At 40.7% G+C, this 24427-nt stretch overlaps 2 long non-coding RNA genes across 2 annotated transcripts in view; both read right to left on the bottom strand.

The window, feature by feature from the left end:
- The window catches only part of LOC117080118, a 388222-nt gene extending 378944 nt beyond the window's left edge, over positions 1–9278 (bottom strand). Inside the window, exon 1 of the long non-coding RNA XR_004435722.1 lies at positions 9016–9278. This is a non-coding gene — a long non-coding RNA (uncharacterized LOC117080118). The remainder of the gene's footprint in view (positions 1–9015) is intronic.
- A 797-nt stretch (positions 9279–10075) lies between these two features.
- Positions 10076–24210, bottom strand: LOC117080772. Its single transcript, XR_004435950.1, has 8 exons — positions 23959–24210; positions 20610–20785; positions 19856–19989; positions 18509–18596; positions 15934–16163; positions 14974–15084; positions 13378–14190; positions 10076–11219 (listed from the first exon to the last, which is right to left on the bottom strand). It is a non-coding gene; the product is annotated as an uncharacterized LOC117080772 (long non-coding RNA).
- Between the last annotated feature and the right edge of the window lie 217 nt (positions 24211–24427).

The raw sequence follows: 24427 nt of genomic DNA, 5'->3' as shown, positions 1-24427 counted from the left end.
TTACATTTTTAAAAATTTTCAGACCGGGCGTGATGGCTCACGCCTGTAATCCCAGCACTTTGGGAGGCTGAGGTGGGTGGATAACAAGTCAGGAGATCGAGACCATCCTGGCTAACTCAGTGAAACCCTGTCTCTACTAAAAATACAAAAAAAAAAAAAAAAATTATCCGGGTGCGGTGGCAGGCGCCTGTAATCCCAGCTACTCAGGAGGCTGAGGCAGGAGAATGGCGTGAATGCGGGAGGTGAAGCTTGCAATGAGCCGAGATCGGGCCACTGCACTCCAGCCTGGGCGACAGAGTGAGACTCCATCTCAAAAAAAAAAAAAAAAAAAAAAAAAAGATTGAATACCATATTTTAGTTTCTGATAATTTTCTTGTTTTCTGATTGTTTTTTAAAGCACCTGGATTACATCTCATCAATACAATATCTTCCCTTATCTCTGTGGCTATACATTATAATCTCTTTCATGTTTTATTCTACTGATTGGATTGTCTATGATTTTTCTAAGTCTCTCTTTCCTTTCTGTTTGCTTTATTTCTGTCTTTCATTTTAGGTGTGCCCCACAATGTTCACTGATTGTTTCTTATTCATATTTAAAAGTGAAACCCTAAAGAACTTGTTGAAAGTTCTGTGCATATATTCAAGGATTCTTAACTGATATATATCACTCTAAACTGACCAGGAAGTATTTTAGACTTTTTTTGCACTTCTCTAAATTTCAGTATATGTATTCCTCTTCTCTGAATCGGTTTTGTTTTCTTTCACTTTTCCTCCAGAGGAGAATCCTTTAAACTTCTATCAGGGGATATAAGCCCAGCTACTAACATTTTGAAGCTAGTTGAACAAATGGATCTGGGATGGGACATCTTACCTTCAATATAGACTTTAACCTAATCCCCCTGATATGCTTTGGATGTTGGCCCCCTCCAAATCTCACGTTGAAATGTTACCTCCAATGACGGGGGTTGAGACCTAGTGGTAAATATTGTAGAATGGGGGTGGATCCCTCATGAATGGCTTAGCACCATCCCCTTGGTGATAAGTTCTTGCCCAGCTCACACATAACCTGTTTAATAGAGTGTGCCACATCCTCCCTCTCTTTCTTGCTCCTACTCTCACCATGTGATATGCCTGCCTCCCGCTTCACCTTCCACCATGATTGTAAGCTTCCTGAGGCCCTTACCAAAAGCTGAACAGATACTGGCACCATGCTTCCTGTACAACCTGAAGAACCATGAGCCAAATAAACCTCTTTTCTTTATAAATTACTCAGCCACAAGTATGTCTTAATAGGAATGCAAAATGTGACCAATACATACTGCTTTAAGTACTATTGAGTGTCCCCAAATCCATAGCCTCTCACAGTCTCTCAAGAAAATATATCTCCAGTTTTTGTCACTCATGAAGGAGCGGGCTAAGTCCTCCTGTGAAGACTTTAAAATAGTCCTTCAATTGTCAGCCCAGCCAGAAATCTCAAGAATTTTTTTAACTTGGAAAAGAAAAAGAAGAATGCGATTATTAACTCAGTTTCCATGATGTCTCCGATACTATGTTGCCACCATATTTACATTATCTTATTTAATCTTCCACATCTTATAAGATATATTATACCTATTTTAAAGAAGAGGAAGCTGAAGCTCAAGTGGCTAATTAAGTCTCTCAGCATCACACAACTAGTAAGAGTTTAACATAATTTATGAATAATAAATTTGATATAATGCATTATTGGGGTTCTTTACTCTTTTATCAAAGTTTGTGTAAAAGTTCCAAGGTGGGCACCAGAGTATTAGGAATATCCTTGTGTATCAGCCAATACGGATGGTTTCTTAGATGCTCATGGACCTAACACACATGATCCTGCCTTGCTGCTTCCCTAGGGCACAGGCATCTTTTCTAAATTGGGTAATGGCAATGGCTGCCATATGGATAGCATACAGCTATCCTTAGTGCTCAACACAGGCATATGCTCTATGGTCCTGAAAATACTCTGGAGGGTGAATCATAATGGGACATGAGAACTTGCTGTTTGCAGAACCCATCAACCTTTATCTCTTTTCCAAGCTAAGGAAATCTCTCAAAAGTATTTATATCACTGCCATCTCTACCTTTCAGGGACATGAATAGCATAATCTCTGTAAGTTTAAGTCTTTTACAGAAAAATAAAGAAGAGTGATGATCTAAGAAGCTTGTTTCCCACTCTAGAGAAAATGATGAGGCAATGACTTAGCCTGATCAAATATTTTTTGGAATCGGAGATGGAAAAATAAAGGTAAACAAAACAATTTAATATCTAATCAGTTATTCTGACATACACACACTACTTTTAAAAATCTGGTCATTTCAGCAAACTCTCTGTACGACACCACTGGTTTTTAAAATTATGTCTTTTTGTTGTTGGTTGAGGCCACTTGCAACTAAACAATGTTAATTGCTTTTTTTTTTTTCTCAGAGTTTTTCTATTTCTCTAGTAGACTTCCCTTCCAGATGTCTTATGATGCTATGTCATGACTGTTTTTTCTCTGAATTTCTTGAAATCTGATTCTTAAACTTCAGGCTATGCTTACTCTTTCCTGCTCTCGCTGTTACAAACTAGCAACATATGGCAGCTTTCTACTCACAGGCCAATCTCTTTCACTTCACTATATGTTTAGGCCTCAAGTGTCAGTTCCCCCTAGATACTTTCTCTTCCTCAGGAACAAGGTTATCAAAAAGTCAAGAATCTCTTACCCTTTTAGCTGAAGGAGTGTTTTCGCAGATGCTATGGGATTGGCTTTGTGTGCTTCTTTGATTGGTGTATGGCAGATGCACCTGACTGCAATAACAGCATATCCTGAGAATGACCCTATGGTCTAAGAAGAATGTGTTCAGAGTTCTGAGCTAAGGAATCTTGGAGTGGCCAACCTGGACATTTATACCTTATGTATGAGGGACATCTGAACCCTCAGTCCATTCCATGGAATACAGGCCATACAGAGGATCGAGGCCCTTTGTATGGGCTTAAATAAAGATTGACAGGTGGAGGTTGCTAAGGCACGGGGTGGGGGGGGTGGGTGTTAAGTGAAAATACTATATAAACTTCATACTTTTTACAAGCGGTTGCAATTCTCCTGTCCAGCGTGCTACTACTGGGCCACCTTGCATGTAAGTTCCCTCAATAAGACCCATGTCTTATTCACTGGCTCTAGTTCTCTTCTTTGGCCTCTTAAACATGGTACTGTCTCTACTGAAGTAAATATGGGTTGAACATGACAGTTGGGACATGTTGCTCATTTCTGTCATGGGTCTCTACTGCTTGTATGTACAGTCACTGTGATGTCACCTCTGTTCTTCTTCTGCTATCCCCATGAAAATGGACTCTAAAATCTAATTTAAAGATTTCCACAGTATACACACTTTGATATACAGTAGAACTCTGCCTCCCTGTAAGGTACGTGGATGTGCTTTGGTCAAGGATAGGCCGGGGTGGATGTTCAGGCCTACATGACTCAGCAAGTTTGAGGCACAGGTGCACACCTCCATCTGTTACATCACCTTTTTAAGTTCATACTTGGCTCTGAGCCACTATTGCCTGTAAAGGTATAATTGCCCTGCTAATGCTGTTCAGGAGCTCTTGGGGCTCAACTCAGTTCAACATGGATCTTGTGCTGGTGCCCAGAGAGAGGGCCAGAGCTGTCCCGTCTTGCAGATGCACAGAGGGGAGGCACAGCGAGGCTTACATTGGTGCCCAGAGATAGAGTTAAGCTACTGACCCTGAAGGCAAGGGAGAGCCAGCAGTGCAGCTGCAGGCATGAGGGTGGAAGGAGCCATAGAGCCAGAGCAGACAGCCGAGATAAAGGTGCACACTGTAAAGAGCTAGTGTAAGTAAGCTGTTGATGAGAGCTGCTGCTGAATCAAACCATATTCACCTGCCTACCGCCCCCTAAGTGCTCTTTCTGCCCACTGCCTACTCCCCTCAGACCGCAGCATGGGCTAGACCTGGACCCGAGGATCTGACAATTGACAATGTGGATGGGAAGAGGTGAGCAGGTCTTCAGTCCCTGAAGGCTCCCCGGTCAGTTATGAGGCTGCAGCATGAGCTGTGGTACCTGGTGGCAGCAGTGCTGCTTGGATGGACCCCAGTGGAAACATGAATGACAGTGGATGGGTCTCCTGGGAGTGTGGAAAAGGCGCTGTAGCACCTGGAAGTGCATAGCATCGAGAAGAAGCATGCCTTTACAAGCAGTCAGATGGCCATTTGTGACTGCGCTGTAGGGCGTTCATGCCCAGTCCTTGCAGGACGCAGCGCGGGGAGGAGGAAGAACTTCCATTGCAAGCTTACCCAGTGATCCACCTGGAAATAGAGCATGAGCAGCTGTCAGGCCCCAAGGGTGGGCCAGAGACGCCCCCCTACTGTGGTGGAACACCTTACCTTTGGTGCCTGTGTCCCCACTAAGTTGTGGGAGTTAAGCAAGTAATGTCGGCAGTCACATGCAGATTTAGTGCCAGTCATTTGGAAGAAGGATATTGCTGCGCGGCCCAGTCCTGCCCTAGTGTTCCAGTTCAAAGAGTACCTGCTGCCGTTAGCAGGAGTGTAAAGCCTTTTCTGTTTGATAAGAGGACTGGTCGAGATGCATGGCTTGCCGGGGGGCACCAGACAAACAGTTACCTCTGGACTTGGCAATCTACTGGTCCCTGAACCCGGATAAATTTCCAGGCAGAGCTGCATTTATTAATGGCTATGAAGACCAGTGAGTGAAAGTGAAAACCTGTGTCTTTACATCTTGGCATGGGCCGCTTAGCTCTCCATGTATGCGCTGTGTATGTCTCTCCCATACCTGCACGCATTCTGGTGCTATTTTGCATGGTTTGGCCACTGTGATGTCTGTCACAGGCTTGATGGACCATTTGACAACAGAATAGGGACAGTCCACCGAGAGCCAGGAACAGTTTGCTTCATGGAAGGGTAACAATGAACTTTCACAGTGTTGCTGCAGGGCTATTGTATAGCCCCAACATATGTTGTGATTTTGTTAATAATGTAATGTTAACCTCTGATTCTCTTGCAAGCTGAAAACTGGCAGTGTCCTCTCTTGCCTGGAATTAGGATGATGAGGCTAAGACACCCTTTCTGTGTAGTCAATCAAGGGTGCCCATTTAGACTAGATTTACATCTAACCACAGATAGTTTTGGCTAGGGCATATAGCAGTGCATGGAGTGATTGGAAGTGCCAGTGGGCTGTTAATCTCAGCTGTGGAAGGGAGTTGAGTTCTGGTGTTCTTTAATAAACAAGCAGTAATGGCGGGATGGGTGTGTTCCTCGGTAACCAGCCCCTGGACTGGGAAAGCAATTAATGACTGCGTATGCTGCCCTTCAGGCCCATAAGAGCGTGGCAGGACGGGTTACAGTCATCATGCAGACAACTTACCCTTTAGCTGGATGGGTGCATTCATGGGTAATGAGCCACTGGACAGGGATGGCACAGATATCCACTTTATTGAAGTAGGGTGCCTACTTAGAGCAGCAGAGTATGCCAAGTACAAGTCCCTTAGCAGCAGAGTTACAAGAGGTTTCAGGGCCTGCAGTCCTAATACAAGATAACGCCATGGGGCCTTAGGTACCCTTAGACCCTGAGCCTTCACCATTAGGAAGGGTGACCCCCATTCCTAATAGAGCATGGTACACTGCTGGGTCTAGCTGGGGTGCTACTGCTTCCTAGACTGCTGGTGCAGCCCAGCCTAGTACTGACACCATATGGTTTCAAACCAGGTATAGGCAAAGTTGCCAATAAGCTAAATCAGGGAAATGTGGATAGTAATCACCAAGGAGGTAACACTTGTGGTAATCTGCACCAATAGTTGGGCAGCTTATCAAAGTTTGTATATGTAATGGGCCTGCATGCCCAGAAGCTTATGTAGTATCAGGCCTGTGTGCCCAAAGCTTATGTGTCAGTCCTGTATATATGTACTGGGCCTGTGTGCGCAAAGCTTATATGCATAACCTGTGTGTCCAAAACCTATGTCTCCCTCGGCCTAGGGAGTGGAGTGTAAGGTGCATGGATGTGCTTTGGTCAAGGATAGGCCAAGGCAGATATCCAGGCCTGCATGACTCAGCTAGTTTGGCACACAGGTGCACACCTCCATTTGTCATATAACCTGTTTGTATCAGTTCATACTTGGCTCTGAGCCACTATTGTCTGTAAAAGGTATAATTGCCCTGCTAACACTGTACAGGGGCTCTTGGGGCTCAGCTTGGCTCAACATGGCTCTTGTGCAAGCTCTGGTGCCCAGAGAGAGAGAGAGAGAGAGAGAGAGAAAGCTGTACATCTTGCAGACAGAGGAGAGCCACAGCATGGCTTGCACTGGTACACAGGGAGGGAAAGATTAAGCTGCTAACCCTGAAGGCAAGGGACAGCCAGCCCAGTGGTACAGCAGCTGCAGGCATGGGGGCAGCAGGAGCCACAGAACTGGAGTAGATGGCCAAGATAAAGGTGCACAGTGTAAAGAGCTAGTGTAAGTAAGTTGCTAATGAGAGCTGCTGCTGAATAAAACCATATTCACCTGACTACACCCCCTCCACCCTCCCGCACCCCACCCCCAGACCCCTGAGTGTTCTTCTTTCTGCCCATCCACTCACTCCCCTCGGACCGCAGCATGGGCTGGACCTGGACCTTGGAATCTGATACTCCCACACTACAAAAATATACGTTTTTGGAAAGAACTTACCCTTAAACCACCATTTTCCAATTTTGAGCTTCAACCCAGAAAGTCTCAGTAATTTTAATAAGTTAGTATTGATTACCTGATGTGCTAATCTCAATTTCACATGTGAATATGAACATATACCCTTTCTAATCTTTATTTTTTTTAGAATTATAAAATACTTGATATTTTTCTGTCTTTACATTACTCTGTATCTTAAAGTATTTTCTCTCACCCTCTCCCTAGTTTAGTGTTGTTAATTGACAAAAAAACTATCTAGTAGGCCATACATTCTCAAAACTCATAATGCATAAGGAGCACCTGTAAAGCTAATTTACAGATGTTAACTCAGTGTCTTCCAACCCCCTTTTCCTGCTGAGCTCAGTAAGTTGGTGTTAAGGCCCAAGAATTGGTATTCTGCAGACCTCATATTGAGAAGAGCTATTACAGACAAGCAAGTGTCCCCCACTTTAGTGAAATGAGCTATGTTGTCCAGGTTTCATCATTCCAATATCTCAGGCCATTGTCCAGAAATTCAAATGATTGCCAATACCATCTGGGGAGCCAAATGTTCAACTCCACTATCATTTTTCTCTTTTAAAGTCTTCTGGATAGAAGGAAATGTTGAACATACCACCTGGGATCTGTAGTGACTTTACTTCCTTCAACTTTCTACCCAAACCTCAGAAAGCATTATATTTTCAAATGCCACCAAGTCAGAAAGAGCAAGAAATGGTTAACTGTTTTGCCAAAACTTATCCTTCTGCTATACAATACATGCTTTGGAAAAATAGGACATCTCCTGAAAGATAAAGATGTTTACATTCATTTGCATCTAAATGAATCAGTAGAAAGTTACTCATCACTGATACGGGTCCCTGCCTCCTATGTTCAAAGGCAAGACTTGTTTTAACCAAAATTATTTGAAAATTATTCTTACTAGGGCATGTGTTTCCCAAGATCTAATTTATCTCAATCTAAACCAAGTGCAATTTTGACACCAGGAAACATTTGGCAAAGTTTGGAGACATTTGTGTTTGTCATGAGTAAGGAATGAGGGAGCTACCGGTATCTAGTGAGCAGAGACCAAGGATGTTGCTATACACATTACAACGTACAAGACACCTCCCCACCCTGCCAAAAAACAGGAAATAAATGTAAATAGTGCCCAGATTGAGAAACCCTGCTGCATATAAAACAAGCATCATACCTACCATGAATACTCAATAACTACCATAAGCTATCTATTTGTATTCTTCTTAAATATATACATCATTAGATCAGTGTCATAACTTTTCAAAATTCATTCTGATGACTCGGTGTTTGGCTTTCTTATATAACTTTCTATTCCATACATTACTTTTTTTTCTTATTCTGTATTAAAGGCATTATCGTGAACATCTGTGTTTTTGTAGCTCCAGTAACTCTTTAGTGGAACAGCATCTCAGCTGCTGCATGTGATTCCTATGAGTCAGCCAATCAAGAACTCCCAATAACCCTAAACACATGGGTGATAACAAGGCCCAGTGCTAAGCTGATCTGCCTTTTCCTGCTGGGAATGACATAAGTGAAGACACACAAGAGTACAAGATCTTTGTAACTAAGTCATCCAATGGTACTACTCTAAAGAGAAGGGTTACACATTTCTGCTGCTGCAAGCTGCACTGAATTCTTCATCTTTTAATCACTCAGAATATTTTCACTTTTTGTTTGTTCATCATCATTAAAGACTGATACATGTTGCTAGTAGCCAAAGAACATGAGAGAATAAACTTTTTTTTTTTTTTTTTTGCCTCGGACTGTCTCCCAGGCTAGAGTGCAGTGGTGCAATCTCGGATCACTGCAACCTCAGCCTCCTGGGTTCAAGCACCTCTACCTCAGCCTCCCGAGTAGGTGGCATTACAGGCGACCACCATCATGCCCAGTTAATTTTTGTATTTTAGTAGAGATGGGGTTTCACCATATTGTCCAGGCTGGCCTTGAACTCCTTACCTCAAGCAATCCGCCAGCCTCGGTCTCCCAAAGTTCTGGTTTTACAGGCGTGAGCCACCACACTCGGCGGGATAAACATTTATTTATTGTTGATCTGCTGACACAGAGAAGAGATATTCTCCCAGCTGCTTCACTTCTTCCTTTTGGAAGAAACTAGCTTGAATGCATTCACAGTTAGTTGGGACTTACCTCTGGTGAGGAAAGCAGAATGTATCCCTTGAAGTTCTGAAGCCCTTGCCTGAGCCCACTCAATAAACAGAATATTTTACAGCAGTGCTACTTAAAAGGTGGCCTGCCTTCCAGGAGTACCTGTAGCTTATTAGAAATGCAGATTATGGAACTCACATGACTGCAGGTCTCAAATTTCAGCCGGCATAAAAATCACCTGGAAGGCTTGTTAAATGAGGAGCCCTAGCTTGCTCCTGCAGAGATTCAGCAGGTCTCGGATGGGGCCCAAGAATTTTCTTTTCTCCCCAGTTCCAAAGGAGTACTGCTATTGCTGTTGTTCTTCGCACCACATTTAAAACAGCTCTGTGAGAACATGTCACTTTTTCTCCTTTTTAATCTTTATTTTATCTGACATAAAGCTCAGTTGCTTCAGTTGCAAATAAAAGAAACCCACCTCAAACTGACTTAAATAACAAAGGGAACTTATTTCCTGATACAAATTGCAATTTAGAGGTTTGAGGGTTTCAGCTGTAGCCCAATTATATTGCCAACTGCCTGGTTCCTTCCAAGTAAATGACCTCTTTTTGAATATTGCTGAAAACTGTGAAGCTGTCAGGTCTGGTGTGGATGTGTTTACTAAAGTGGTCACTACTCAAATTTATCTTTAACCATATCCATATAGCATTTTTAGCGCACTGTAGGCCTTCAATGAATAATAAATACAGATCTCTGTTGTTCCTTCTTCTTTGAATATGCTGTTGTCTCCCTGGAAAATAATTTTTTATCTACTCTATATCCCTTCCTTGTATCACAATAACTCCCAAATGTCAAGAACCTTTACATGCTAGGTAGAGAATGAATAACAAAACAGCCATAGTACCGGCTTTAAAAAGCTTTAATAACTTTCTAAGAGCTTTCCTAACTTCCTACACTTACTCCCATTCCCTAAACCAACTTAGAAACATTTTCTAGTGCCACCCTTCCTCTTATACTATGTACCCCATTATATTGTATATGTAAAGTAAATAGAAAAATGTAAATAAGTATAAAGTGTAATAGATTCAACAAAGTAGAAAGAGATGACTGGGGGAATGTGACAATGTGGATATAACGGCCATGGGGATTTTGTAACTTAGATCAGGATCCTCTTAAGTGATCTTATTTGGATACTCTCATTTTGAAGTGTGAAACACACAGGGTAATAAACATTGGGAAAGCATAAAAAAATCTCATAAAAGAAAGTACATTATGTTTTATTAAATCAGAGTTTAAAAATAATCTGATTATGTTTTGAAAAATCAATAACATTGTATTTTTTTTAATAATACTCTTGTGTCTTGGAATAGGGAGCCATATTTACTGTTATTTTTCCACATAAGCAGAGAAAAATAAAGCCATGAGGGTGTGTATTGAAGATGTCTGCAGTTGAGTCAATCCTCTAAAGAGCACAGAGTTGATTTATAACTCCATTTGATCCATTTGCTTTACTGATGGTCTTTTCTCTTTCAATCCAGCATGGTAAAGATCTGTCAAAGAAAACAAATGACTCAGACTCCATGTGCTGTGTCGGTGTACAGTTTATCTGTCGTCCTTCATGTTTTCCCTTATGCACATCTGACAACGTCTCTCAAGGTTAGCAAAAGAGTGAGCATACACTGCTGAGCAAATTGGAAATAAAACCAGAAATGTTTTTTGGAGAAAGTGCAGCAAAGAAGCCATCTCCTGCCTCCTGCCCCAATTGATGATGTCTTTAAGATTTTCCTTTTTGTCTTCTTCATCTCTCAATTCATTAACTTTGTCATTGGCATAGCCAAGATGATTTTTTTCTTTTTTCTTTCTTTCTTTCTTTCTTTTTTTTTTTTTTTTTTTTTGGGTTGGAGATGGGGTTACACTTTGTCGCCTAGGCTAGAGTGCAGTGGTGTGATCAGAGCTCACACCACTCACACTACTGGGGAGTAGTCCTACAGAGGCTGAGGCTCAAATGATCCTCCCACTTCAGCTGCTGGAGTAGCTAGGACTACAGGGATGCATACCAGGTCCAGCTAATTTGGTTTTTATTTTTTGTAGAGACGAGATCTGGCTGTGTTGCTCAGGCTAATCTTCAATGCTTGACCTGAAGTGATCTCTTCACCTTAGCCTCCCAAAGTGTTGGGATTACATGTTAGAGCCACCATGCTCAGCCCAAGATGACTTTTTATGGTTGAATTTTCATGTTTCTATAAACAATAATGATGGTGATGGTGATCTGGTGGCTTTGTCAAAGGTCAAGAAAGTTCCAGGACTGTTGAGTAAGAAACCGCATGTCTTGTTTGGGTCATTCACAGCTGACAGATGAGCAAACCACAAGCAAAGGAAATGAAAAAGACATCTGCTGGGAAATTCTGTAAAAGAGAAGATCAATTTTTTGTGGGATAAAGCATTCTTACAATTTTGGACACTTCACTAAGAAAAGAGGAACATAAAGTAACAAAGAAATTGTATGAAAAGTGTTTATAAAATGAAGAAAAGAAATGGGAAAAAATTGCAAATATAAAAGTGCTGATGGATACCACAAACATCACAAAATTCAGAAAAATAACAATATTCGTATTAATAAACACTATCTTCTTTTCCATTATGTAACCCCAATTATAGATGCTATAGGGCACTTTTATATATAGAAAAAAAGTCTGGCTCTGCAGGTTCACATCATGATACTAGGTAAACTGCATGGTAAGCAGTTAAGAATAGAACTGACAGTCATTGCTATACTTAACCATTACTTAGCTATTCACAAAAAGACTGCAGAGTTCATAAACTCTCACTAAACCCAAATAAAATGTATTCCCATTTCGATTTCCCCTTCTCTATATACTAAAGTTGCCACAGGCTACTCGAATGCCCCCTTACAGGAGGCAGAGTATGCCAAGGGGTTGCAGTGGAAAGGGCAACAGATGGAAATGATGTGGTTAAAATGTATTACAATTGAATCTTTTACAAAGGCATAGAAACACGTTGATGATGATTCTGGAAGAGGACCTGGAAGGAGCCCCAGCAGGTGAGGAGCCCTGAGGCTAAAGATTCGTCAGCTTTATAGTAAATCCAACTGATGTACTAGGCGTATGTATCAAGAAACTTGACTACAAAAATTCAGTAAATGTTTTGAGAACCTGTACTAGACAAATTGGGGGGATTTATGATGCACAGGGTACGGTGGAAGGGAATCTATTTATTTATACTTTCATCTTGGGATTTTTATCTATGTGAATATATTACCCGTTCAAAAAATAAGTAAATATTTTTAAATAGAAATTTTAAAAGAAACCAATGAGACATAGTTCCTACTCCCAGCTTTGATAAGCTTTCTCAAATTGCGCAGGGTTGAAAGAAGTAAAAATAACAGAGAGGTTCAAGAACCCTCAGGAATGAACCAAGATATATGAGAATACCTATGAGAATATCTATATCTATGAGAATATCTATGAAACTATTGGAGCATTCAATTCAGACTTAATTCTGAGCAGAAAGGAAGAAGAATGAAACGCATAGAGTAGAAGAGTAGGCAGGCAGAGCCATTGTGGCATTAGAAGCTTGGTCCAGTCACAAAAGTCCATTTATAAACTCTGGTGCAGAACGAGGGTCAAGCCATCTCAGATGCTAAGTAGGAATTCAGAAACTGGAAGGCCAGGCAAGGCCCAGTTGAATGGGCTGGACCAACGTGACCAGAGGGGGAAGTCTGCCTTTAAGCAAACTCTCACATGCCCCTGCTTACCATGCACTCACTAAACAAGCCAAGTGGTCCATTATTTGTCTTGTCTAGGAGGTAGCCTCACACCACAGGTGTGTGACAAACTTCCTCCTTTAGCCCTTTATGAGCTCCTGACCTACACTTATGTGAACGTAATAAAATAATTGTCTTTTTTTTTTTTTTTTTTTTTGAGACGGAGTCTCGCTCTGTCGCCCAGGCTGGAGTGCAGTGGCCGGATCTCAGCTCACTGCAAGCTCCGCCTCCCGGGTTTAAGCCATTCTCCTGCCTCAGCCTCCCGAGTAGCTGGGACTACAGGCGCCCGCCACCTGCCTGACTAGTTTTTTGTATTTTTAGTACAGACGGAGTTTCACCGTGTTAGCCAGGATGGTCTCGATCTCCTGACCTCGTGATCCGCCCGTCTCGGCCTCCCAAAGTGCTGGGATTACAGGCTTGAGCCACCGCGCCTGGCCAATAATTGTCATTTTAAGCCGCTACAGTTGGGCAATTTGTTACGCAGCACAGTAGCCAGAACACTATACTTCATCCATTTATTTTCAAAGCAAGATACTAAGAATGTTGAGTATAAATTATTTTGAACCAAGTTAGAACATTTTTGTCCAAAGGTCTGGAGGAATTCCCTTAGTGTGTTATGACATGTTGTTAGATGAGTGGATAGATAAGTAACACAACCCTCAGAGAGTAGCAGTTGCTGTAACCTCCAAGAAGCAGAGTGTATGCCAGTCCTCCTGTACAACTGCATTCGAACCATGCTGAGCTCCCAGGGACTGGGCAGCCTTGCTGTGCCCTCTTACCTCTAACCTATGTGCGTGCTATCCCTTTCGCCAGGAAGTGCGCTTTCTCCTTTCTCCTACAGCTTCTTGTGTACTATTTCCTTTCTTCTATGTTTCATTTCTTCGATCACTTCTGTCCTCTCATCACCACCTTCTTCTTTATCTAAATCTACTTGGCACCACTTCTTCTAGCAAACATTCTGTATCCAGCTCCACACAGGGTAAGTGCCCTTAGCTTCTCTAATTTTATAGCCCCCTGCTTTTCTCTTTGTGAGCAATCACCACTTGCATGTTAACTGCCTATCTGCATATCTCTTTCACAAAATTATAAAATCCCTGAGGATAGGGACAAAGTCTATTTTATTGTGATACTACCAAAGCTCTAACATGCACCTAGAATTTAGCTCATAGTGTGTGCTCAATATTTACTGACTAAAAGGATGAATGAACTATAATGTGCCCTTTAATACTGCAGGGATTCACTTAAGTGACCCTTTACCCCACTTCATTTTTTTGTTAGTATGCAGCATTATGGACTAAATATTTGCGTGTCCCTCTCCCCGTCACCCCACTACAAATTCACGTGTTGAAATCTTAACCTTCAATGCAATGGTGTTGAAAGTTATAGCCTGTGAGAGATAATTAGATTATGAGGGGGGAGCCCCCTTAAATGGGGTTAGCTCCCTTATAAAGAAAGATATCAGAGAGTTCTCTTGCTCTCTTTCTACAATTGGAATATACAACAAGAAGTCAGCAGTCTGCAACCAGAAGAGGGTCCTCTCCAGAATCTGATCATGCTGGCACTCTGATGTTGGACTTCTAGCCTTCAAAAAACTGTGAAAAATAAATTTTTATTTAAATGATATAGTTTATAGCATCTTGTTATAACACCCCAAGCTAAGACAGTGTATATTGGCCAAATGGGACTGAACCATTATTCCATTCTCAGAGAAGAGGAGAAACCATTCTGTGAACAAATACCAAGACTTGGGCCAGTGAAAGCTACTGGATAATCTTTATATTGACCTGGTTCCTGATATTTTATGACCAACTATAATGGGCCAATAATAAAGTGATACCCCCAATTCTGTTGGAAGTAGTATAACTTCAGAAGGATCTGCCCACACTCTCTTTCAGGATGCTTTTAAATTAAGCCTAGGCCAGTGTGGGCCATGCCCTGCCCATCTCCACAATTTAGTCCTTCAGGTGGCTATGGTAAAGGAGAAGTTCTGGCCTACAAAAGCATGGCCACGCTGACTCTGATTGAGGCTAGGCAAGGCTGCACAGCAGCATGGGAAGGATGCAATCCTTAGTCAAACTACCTGGTCCAATTTTTGCTCAGCAACATATTTCCCATGGACTGGGGAAGCTGTACTCATTGATTGTTATAGTCTGAATGTTTGTGTTCTCTCCAAATTCATAGGCTGAAACTTAGTCACCAAAGTAATGGTGTTGGTAGGTGGGACATTCTGGAAGTGATTAAGTCATAAGGGTAGAACCCTCGGAAATGGGATTTATTCCCTTATAAAAGAGGCCCAAGTGAGCTCTTTCAATTCTTCCATCATCTGAGGTCACCACTAAAAGGCATCATCTATGAACCAGGTAATGGGTCCTTACCAGGCACCAACTCTGCTGCTACCTTGATCATGAACTCCTTAGCTACTAGAACGATGAGAAATCAAGTTCTGTTGCGTCTAAGCCACCCAGTTTATTACATTTTGTTATAGCCTGAAAAGAGATGAAAAAAATTGATAAAATGAAGAAAATGGTCATAGCTACATCACTAGAAGGTTCTTGAGATACATTAGCTGATAAATGGATAAAATGTAAAGACTTAACGAGGTATAGAGAAGACATGGTAAAAACATTAGTAAAGGATGAAGGACATGATCTCTATTAATACAGCAAATAAGTGGCTCAGCCATTTACCTATAGCCTTGAGCCAGTCACTTTATTATCTTTGCACCTTTCTGCTCAAATACAAAATGGAGGTAAAAGTTGTATCTACCTATATAGGTTAAGAAATGTAAAATGCTTAACCCAGAACCTAGCATGCACTAAATTTTCCTTAAAGATGAATGAAACACTGGTATGTATTCTTAAATGCCCTTTGAAAGTTTAGGAAGGTTTTGTTTGTTTGTAAGAATTAAAGGAGGCTTCATGATGAAGGAGGTATGTTGTCTGTGTTTTGTTTTATTTTATCTTATTATTTTATTTAGTTAGTTATTTATTGTGTGAGACAACCTCACTCTGTTGTCCAGGCTGCAGTGCAGTGGTGCTATCTCGGCTCACTGCAACTTCCGCCTCCCGGATTCAAGTGATTCTCCAGCTACTGCCTCGAGTAGCTGGAATTACAGGAGTGTACCACCACGCGTAGCTAATTTTTGTATTTTTAGTAGAGACTGGCCATGCTGGTCTTAAACTCCTGGCTTCAAGTGATCCACCCAACCTGGTCTCCCAAAGTGTTGAGTTTACAGGCGTGAGCCACCATGCCCAGCCTGTTGTCTTTGTTTTAAAAAGTAGGTTGCATTTGTACATAGAAAGATGAGGAGAAAAATCTAGGAAATTTTTTCTAACCTAGAGAATTAAACAGGTATACTTTGCCGGCCGGCACCATGGAATATGGTAGACAAGAAGCATTAGGGGTGGAGGGAAGACAGAGGTAATCTGAAGACTTCTGGCCAGTCCAACCCTTGGCATTTCATAGACTGGGACCCATAGAGGCAATATAGAAACTGAACCAGACCTTTATTCTGGAGAAATTTCCAGTAGATAATTAAAATTCAGTTTTTACTGCTTGGTCTAGTCTGTTAAAAAAGAAAAAAAAAAAAGAAACAGTTTTGAAATTGTTCATCAAATGATCTTCTCCAATTATCTTTACAATTGGAAAGATAATTACATTTTCTAAGTAAAGGTCTCTCTCTCTCTCTCTCTCTCTCTCTCACACACACACACACACACACACACACACAATTTTACCTAGTAGTTAATACAGAAATCCTATCCACCTTTCTGACTTTTCTACTCCACCCACATCCCCCCAACCCAGGTCAATTTCAGCCACTCCAAACAAAAAAACTAGCTGACAGAAGTGTAACTCAAAAAAATTATTAACAACAATAGCAACAACAATAAGATAAATGTTTATTGCATATCCCAATAGGCTTAGCCAGCATTAAAATGATAAAGAAAACCTCATTCTATCTCCTTGTCTACAGTTCTACTCTAAAAACAAAATCTGATAAAGATAAGAAATATTTTTTAGAAAGTCAGTAGACAAACAAACAAAAAAGTCCCCTGGAGTGTATTAGAGTGTTTACCACTGGGAGAGAGCTGCCCTCTGAAGAATAAAGGCAAATTGCTGGCTTTTCTGAGCCTCATTGATGGAGAGGGAGAGGAAGAATTAAGACAGCTGCTCTTGTCTTAGTTGGACAAGCTGCTAACAGGAAACTGTGGGTGGTATGTCTGCTGAGTATGACTTCTCAGAAAAGTGGTTCCTCCAGTTTTCGGGTTCCTGGAGGCCACATGACAGGTTACTTCCTAGCAGTCATTCTGAAGACTTTGGGGTCAAGAGCAGCCCTGGCCCCCTATCCCTACTGCTATCTTACATTTCCTGTGCTTTGGGGCTTTTCACCTAATAAATGATTGTCCTTTGAGTAAAAAGACACTCTCCCAAATGCCAAATATATTTTAGTGATGAACCAGTGCAGGAATGGCCCTTTGAAACTTAGAACAGTTCTCACTGAAAAATAGTACATTCTTATGACTTTAACCTAGGGTCTTCTATGCTGGTTCAGCTTAAATCCTCTGTTATCTCATTGTGGAAAACTCACTTTTGCAGAGTTCCTCTAACTTTCTGCAAAAGCTTCAAATATTTGTTGTTTTTAGTCCTCCTTGTCCACAGAGTCTGACTGTGAAAATGGAAAGAATCTTAGGTAGGAATTTTTAAGGTAGTCTAGCACTTTAGACTAGTCCAGATTTGACTTCCCCAAGCAACATAAATCAGAGAGTTTTTCAAATAAATGATGCTATGATCCTATCTGGGCATCGCCCCAGGAGACAAGTGTCGGAGGTCCCTCAGACTTCTGGACCCAGACTCTTTGCACTTACTGCAAAGCCTTACTGTCTCCAGAACACTTCCTTTCTGCTCTCCCTCTCCATCTTGTATTAGGATTCTCTTATTCCTACCAACATCCTATCTCCTTCATGCCCATCAAGTCTTGCTAGTAGGAAGGCTGAGATCAGTCACTTATGGCTCAGTTTGAATTTGAATCCCTATATTCTCTGTAAGGAAGGAGAAGATTTGCTCCTGACTTGGATAATTTTAGATTCTTCTTATTTATATGACCAAGAAGAGAAGTCTAAGAGGAAGCCTCAAAATTAAACCACAAAAACATTTGCTCACTTGGCCCAAACATAAGGCAGATATTGAATATGGTGAAACATGGGCTGGAGAGAGTTGGAAAATCCTCTCCTCCCTATGCCCTGGGTCCCTCCTCAGCAGAGACAGCCAAGTTGTTTCCAGATGACAGCAAACCAGTCCTGACACCCTGTTCTCATGACACTCTCAGGTCCTTCACTGTTTCTGTTTATTCCTGACTATCTTTACGCCAGTTGGAAATCCTGCTGCCACAGAAACTAAAAATGACTCAAAAGTACTCCCTCTCTTTCTTCCAAAAGGGTGTCTCTGCACAGCCTGTTCTGTGACCATCACATGACTCCACATTTGCTCATCTGTTCTTATCTGCCATCAAGTCCTGTAGGTCTTTCTCTGGAATCCTCTCCCCAACTCATTGCTCTTTCTCGTCTTTCCACAGCCTGGTTCTGAGACAGAGGGTGGGAATTTCTCATCCCAAATGCCTCATCTGGGCTTGCAGAAGTTAGTCCAAAGACAGATTATGAAATCTTCATTGTCAGTTCTTGGCCTTCCCATCCCCTTTGAGACCCTTCTTCCAGTGGGAAAATTATGTAGGCACAATATGTATGCATACAAGTATTCTCTTATGTGAGTTTTGGTGTTACTAATTTAGCCACACAGTATGACCTAAGAAGGACAGGAATTAAGCCCTAAATATTTCCTCATCATCTGTAAAATATTTTTCTCTATTCCCAATATAATGTCCTAGTTCAGGCCTTCATCATTTTTTTTTACCTGAAACTGGTTTCCTGAGCAGCCTCCATGCTTCTCACCTGCCTTTAGCCTCTTCTTTCTCCATATGTCACACTACCACTGCTGTAATCTACCAAAAATGCAAGTATGACTATTAGTGAATCCCCTGATTAAATGTCTTAGCACCTGTAGGATACAATTTAAGACCCCTAGCAAGATATTCTACTTCCTCGGGAGTTGTCTCCTGCTCTACCCCAAGTTGCACTTCAGGCAACAGGGACTGTATACACCTGATAGTACTTCTTGACTACTCCATGCTGAGCCTCTACTTCTCCTGGATCCTCCTCCTAGAATGGCATTCCCTTGGTTCTTTCCTGCAAAATTTATATTCATCTCCACTCTGGCATCATTTAATTCTGAAAAAAAAAATTTACGTAGACCCATAACATCCTACATGTAATTCCTTTATAATATTTGCCACTTTATGTTTTTATTTAAATGTTTTCAGTTATTTTTCTATTCACAAAGTGCATTTATAGCAGATGATTTGAAAAATACAGAAAAATATGAAAAAAGACAAAGGAAATTATTCAGAGAGAAATATACTAACATTTTAAGGTATATTTTCCAATGTTTGGTTCTAAGTATATAGTCACATTTTTCTGTCTTGTTCTCTCTCACACAACACACCTATATAAACACAAATGTAGGTATGCTAAATCTTATATATTTTGCAACTACTTTTATATTTTACTTAAAAATATGAGTGTTGTTAGCCTTAAGCTTAAGAGAGTAAGCTCTTGGAGGAACAACAAGTGTGTGTGTGTGTGTGTGTGTGTGTGTAGGTATGTGCGTGAGAGAATGTGTAAAACAAACACATAAAACATCTAGCTGAGTGAATAGTATATAATAGACTCTAATTATTCATTGAACTAATTTATTAACAACAGTGAAAGAGACACGGGAGAAAGAAAGAATATGGGATAAGCTGGAGCACGTGGAAGGTAAAAAGAGATGAAGAGAAGACAGCCCACCATTTGGAAAGTATTTATGACTTCTAAAGTTTTTATGTACCCTATAGTTGATCCTCACAATAGCCTTCTATTTTATTTTATTTTATTTTATTTTTAATGGAGACAGGGTATTACTATGTTGCCAAGGCTGGTGTTGAGCTTCCGGGTTTAAGTAATTCTCCTGCCTTGCCATCCCAAACTGCTGGGATTACAGGCATGAACCACTGTGCCTGGCCACGATTGCCTTCTGAAGTACCTAAAGAAATTTTTTGCAAATCAGGAAAGTGAAACTCAGAGAGGTTAAGTGACTTGCCCTAGGTTGTGCACTTTATAAGTGGCAGAGCTAGTTTTTCAAATTCATAAACTATGTACTTACATTACTTTACACAGCTTCTGGAGAAAAAAGGCAGCAAGATGATCCCTACTGAGGTCTGGGAGCCTGAAGTGGTATCCGCACTATTTGGCCTGGTACCTGGCACAGGGTACTAAAACAGTGATTGTCGAGCACAACTAAAAAGCAGAAGAGAGAAAGAACAAACAGCAGACAATAGTGAGTATACAGGGTAAGACACCACAATCCACTTTTCTCTATCCTCACCATGCTCGTTTGATCTGAAAAAGCCTCCTAAATGATCTGCCTCCTGCCATTCAACACCCTTTTCATCCATCTTCCATAAACACAAATTGATCATGACAAATGATGTATTGGTTCCCTTTGCTCTTGGGAAAATATTCAGAATATTCTCCTAGCTTAAAATGTTCTTCATGATGGAACACTTCTTTTCCATCTTGATATCTCATTTTTCTTTCTCTTGTACATGCCACTCAGGCATATTCAACACCTCTAAATCCCCAAAAGTGCTGAAACATTCTTTTCCCTGCTCTTCCTGGATAACCGTTATTTTGATAATTTTTGTTTACTAATTGTTCTTAGTTTTCTATTGCTGTGTAACAAATTACCACAAACGTAGCAGTTTTTAATAGCATGAATTTATCTCACAATTTCTATAGGTTAGAAGTCTGGCACAGTGTGGTTGGTTTATCTTGTCAAAGTCTCATTAGGCTAAAATCCAGGTAGTATCCAGGACTGTAGCTCTCTTCTGGGGCTTATGGTCTTCTTCCATACTCACTGAATATTGGCAGAATTCAGTGCCTCATGGCTGTGGGACTGTGGTCCCTATTTCCTTGCTGTATGGTCCTCTTTCTCTTCAAGCCAACAATGGTGCCTTAATAATCCTTGTGCTTGGACTCTGATTTCTGCTTCTGCCTTCTGTTTGAAAGATTCATGTGATTACATTAGGCACATCTGGATAATCAAAGATACTCTCTCAATTTTAAGGTCAATTGCTTTGTAACATTACATCTACAAAATCTTTTTGCCATTTAATGTAACCTATTCATGGACATAAACATCAGAGAGTGAAGTCCACAGGGAGCCAACATTCTGCCTGTCACAATTATAGCATCAGATTTGGCTTAGGGGCCCTTGTTATAAAATTCATGCTCATTTATTTCTCTGCCTCCATTTCTAGCGTATAAGTTTCATGATGTCAGTGACTATGTCTACCGCACAAATCTGATGTGTTGGAGCTGGCTAGTACTAGCTAACAAGTGCCTATTATTAAATTTTCAGGAATTTTTCTTTCTGTTTGTTAAACATAGCTATTATTTAAAAAACAAATTATATTCTCAAAAGGTAATAAATGCTCTAATTCATTACCTGTTTATTCTCATAGTGTTTACTATGATTTATTCTCTTGAAGTTATTTTCCCTGATTCAGTCTCTATGGTGGAAATACTATCTATTGATGGACTACTGCACATCTTTTCAACTTTCTGTTCAGTGCCATTATTAGGTTGGTGCAAAAGTAATTGCAGTTTTTGCCATTACAATACATTATGTTGGTAGCTTGAAATTGACAATATTGGGTGTATTTATACCAAATAAATCAGCACCACTAGTTGACATCTTGATGTATTATTTATTTGATTGTTTAGACTTAAGAAAATGATGGTGAAAATGTTAACAGCACAGATTAAGCTTAAAGCAGGTCATGTGTATAGCCATTACACAAAAACTTAAAGAAATATTATTCTTCCAGTATCTAAAACCTATATTCAGCAAAGAAGCATGATATTGACAAACAAAGGAAGTTACAACTTACTGCCTGATTTTACTTTAATCTTAGTTATTAATACAAAAAAAATCAAGTAACATTATTATGTGAACTATATTCATTCATCAGATACAACCATAGCTTGGCTAAAAATACAATAGCTTAGCAAAAAAACAACAACAAAAAAAACTATGGAAACAAAATGGCTACATTAAATTTAAAATAAAGAGTAAATTGTACACTATACATTCTTTACATCAATGTTTTATATTAAAAAGTATACGTTTATGTATGTGTGCATAAACATACATTTTTACACCATCATGAAACATTTACCAGCCCGCCACTGAATGCACTGAATATACCCCTAGAGCTCATCACAATGCTTAGCACATACGGGGTGCTCAGTAAATGTTTAATGAATGAATGAATAGAAGCCATGGTCTACATAATTGACCAGAGAACACAGGCTGGGTGGAAAGGGAATAGAGGTCAGAAAAGAACCAACAGTTTGGGGAAGTTGAGAGGATTCCAAGAACTAGAGGTCAGTTGAGAATTTCTATAAGATTCTACAGAAATTATAAAGTGGGAGACCAAAAAATAATTAAAGGAGCTCTGACAAGACAAAGCTTCTTAGGAATTAGAGAAAGCTAGGAACTAATCACGTGCAAGGCCCTGTGCTGTTAGTCCACTTTGAGTTAATACTTTACAGTCCTCACAAAACCTTCATTTATCCTCATTTTATAGGCAAAGAAACTAGGTAATTAAGGTTAATCAACTTGCCCAGACTCAGTCAGGTAGTAGAGAGTAGAGGCCAGAGTGTTCTAAACCCAAAGCATGCACTCTTGAGGGCTACACCAAATGGAAGTAGGAACAAGGCTATGAGGAGTTGTAATGCAAGAACTTACTACTCACAGTGTGTTCTGAGGAACAGAAGAGGGGGTTTTTGTTAGAATGTTGATTTTCAACCCCTACCCCAGATCTACTGAATCAAATCTGTCTTTTTTTTCTGTCTCTTACAAGATATACTGGAAATGCCTATGCACCTTGACTTTGAAAACCACTAGTTTAGAAGGCAGTTGTATCAGCAGGTAACCACATTGCAGATGGTCACTAAAGTCAAAGAAGTGGTGGCTCAAGCCTGTGATCCCAGCACTTTGGGAGGCCGAGACGGGCGGATCACGAGGTCAGAAGATCAAGACCATCCTGGCTAACATGGTGAAACCCGTCTCTACTAAAAATACAAAAAAACTAGCCGGGCGACGTGGCGGGCGCCTGTAGTCCCAGCTACGGGAGGCTGAGGCAGGAGAATGGCGTGAACCGGGGAGGCGGAGCTTGCAGTGAGCTGAGATCCGGCCACTGCACTCCAGCCTGGGCGGCAGAGCGAGACTCCGTCTCAAAAAAAAAAAAAAAAAAAAAAAAAAAAAAAAAAAAAAGAAGTACTATAACGTATATTGTAAGACTGAACTTGCCCAAGTAAAGTGAGGGTGCTCCTTCTAGCATGTGGTATATTAAAATCACTTAGAGACCTTTGTAAAATACCAGGGCATTAGTAAATTTAAAGTGATTCCGATATATAACCAAGGTTGAGAACTTATCAGGAGCATGCCATTCCTCTCAGATGTGAACAGTAGCCCCTACTTATCAAAACAAACAACGAAGCAAATGTCTGTGGATCTGACTTGAGAGGCTGAAGCATCTCCTCCCCAGGATATAATCACTCTTATGCCTCACAGTGGTTTTCTAGCCTTACTCTTTACACAATAACCCTGCCTTCCAGCCCCAGAAACAGACTGGCTCATAGGATTTCACATTTCATGTGCCCCTCACCTGGCACTCCCTCTTTTCTCCTTGCCACCAGGCCACATCCTTTCCTTCCACCAGCCCACATTTATTTCTAGACCTAAAATGATTCCTTAATGTCAGCCTTTTATTCTGCTCACATGACATCATACCACTCACCAGGATTAAATTGTACCAAAGATCCTTGGAAACAAATTCTACAAAATAAATAGAATTTAGGGAGGGTACACAGTTCTGTTTGTTCAAATCAAGTATTCTCCTTCAAAAAAAAAAAAAAAAATGCCACTAAAGCTAGTTTCCTCTATCCGGATCCTCTGCTGTGCAGTAACAATACAAGGCCCACAAAAGAGGACTGAGTTCCTTCCCACATGCACTGCTTTTTCTCCAGTAATAGATTGTATTCTGGTTGACTGCCAGGCAACAATAGTCGACTCATGCTGGTCGGCTCTCAACACAGGTCTCTGAAGAAGAGGGGGAAAAGGGCAAATTGATGCTTCTAGTTTTCTCTCAATAATCCCTCCCCAGGGCTCAGGTTCACATGTGGACTTCTGTTACTAACCTTGTTTGATCTCTTTAAAGAGGTCCCTTGTCTCCATTTGGATGACATGAAGACTCATAAGAACAGCAACAGGAACACTTAAGAGCTTCTTGTAACATGATAAACAGTCTGATTAGATCTTCTGGTTTAGTGACTTCCTCTTCGCTCTCACCAGCTACTGAAAGTGTGGCCAGTCACTTTGATTGGGGATGTAATTGATTCTTTGGACTTTGCTCCATTCTTAACAGTATTCCAATACTGTAACTAGATAGTGGGCTGTATAGACTGAAAAATGGTTTTGCTAAGCGTAATGGGAATTGTTTCCAAGTTATCCTTTCATTGTAAGAATTCACTAAGGCATGCAAACCAATTTCATTTATTTCTTCTTCTGTTTCTCAGAAAAGGGCCTTTTTTTAGCAGGGTAGTGGTGGGGAGGATGGTGATAGCCTATATAAATTCCAGAAAACAAGGAATGGAGATGAAAGATGTT

The sequence above is a fragment of the Trachypithecus francoisi genome, unplaced genomic scaffold, assembly GCF_009764315.1.
Source record: "Trachypithecus francoisi isolate TF-2019V2 unplaced genomic scaffold, Tfra_2.0 Lachesis_group8, whole genome shotgun sequence".
Lineage (NCBI taxonomy): Eukaryota > Metazoa > Chordata > Mammalia > Primates > Cercopithecidae > Trachypithecus > Trachypithecus francoisi.
This window is presented reverse-complemented; position numbering and strand designations above follow the sequence as displayed.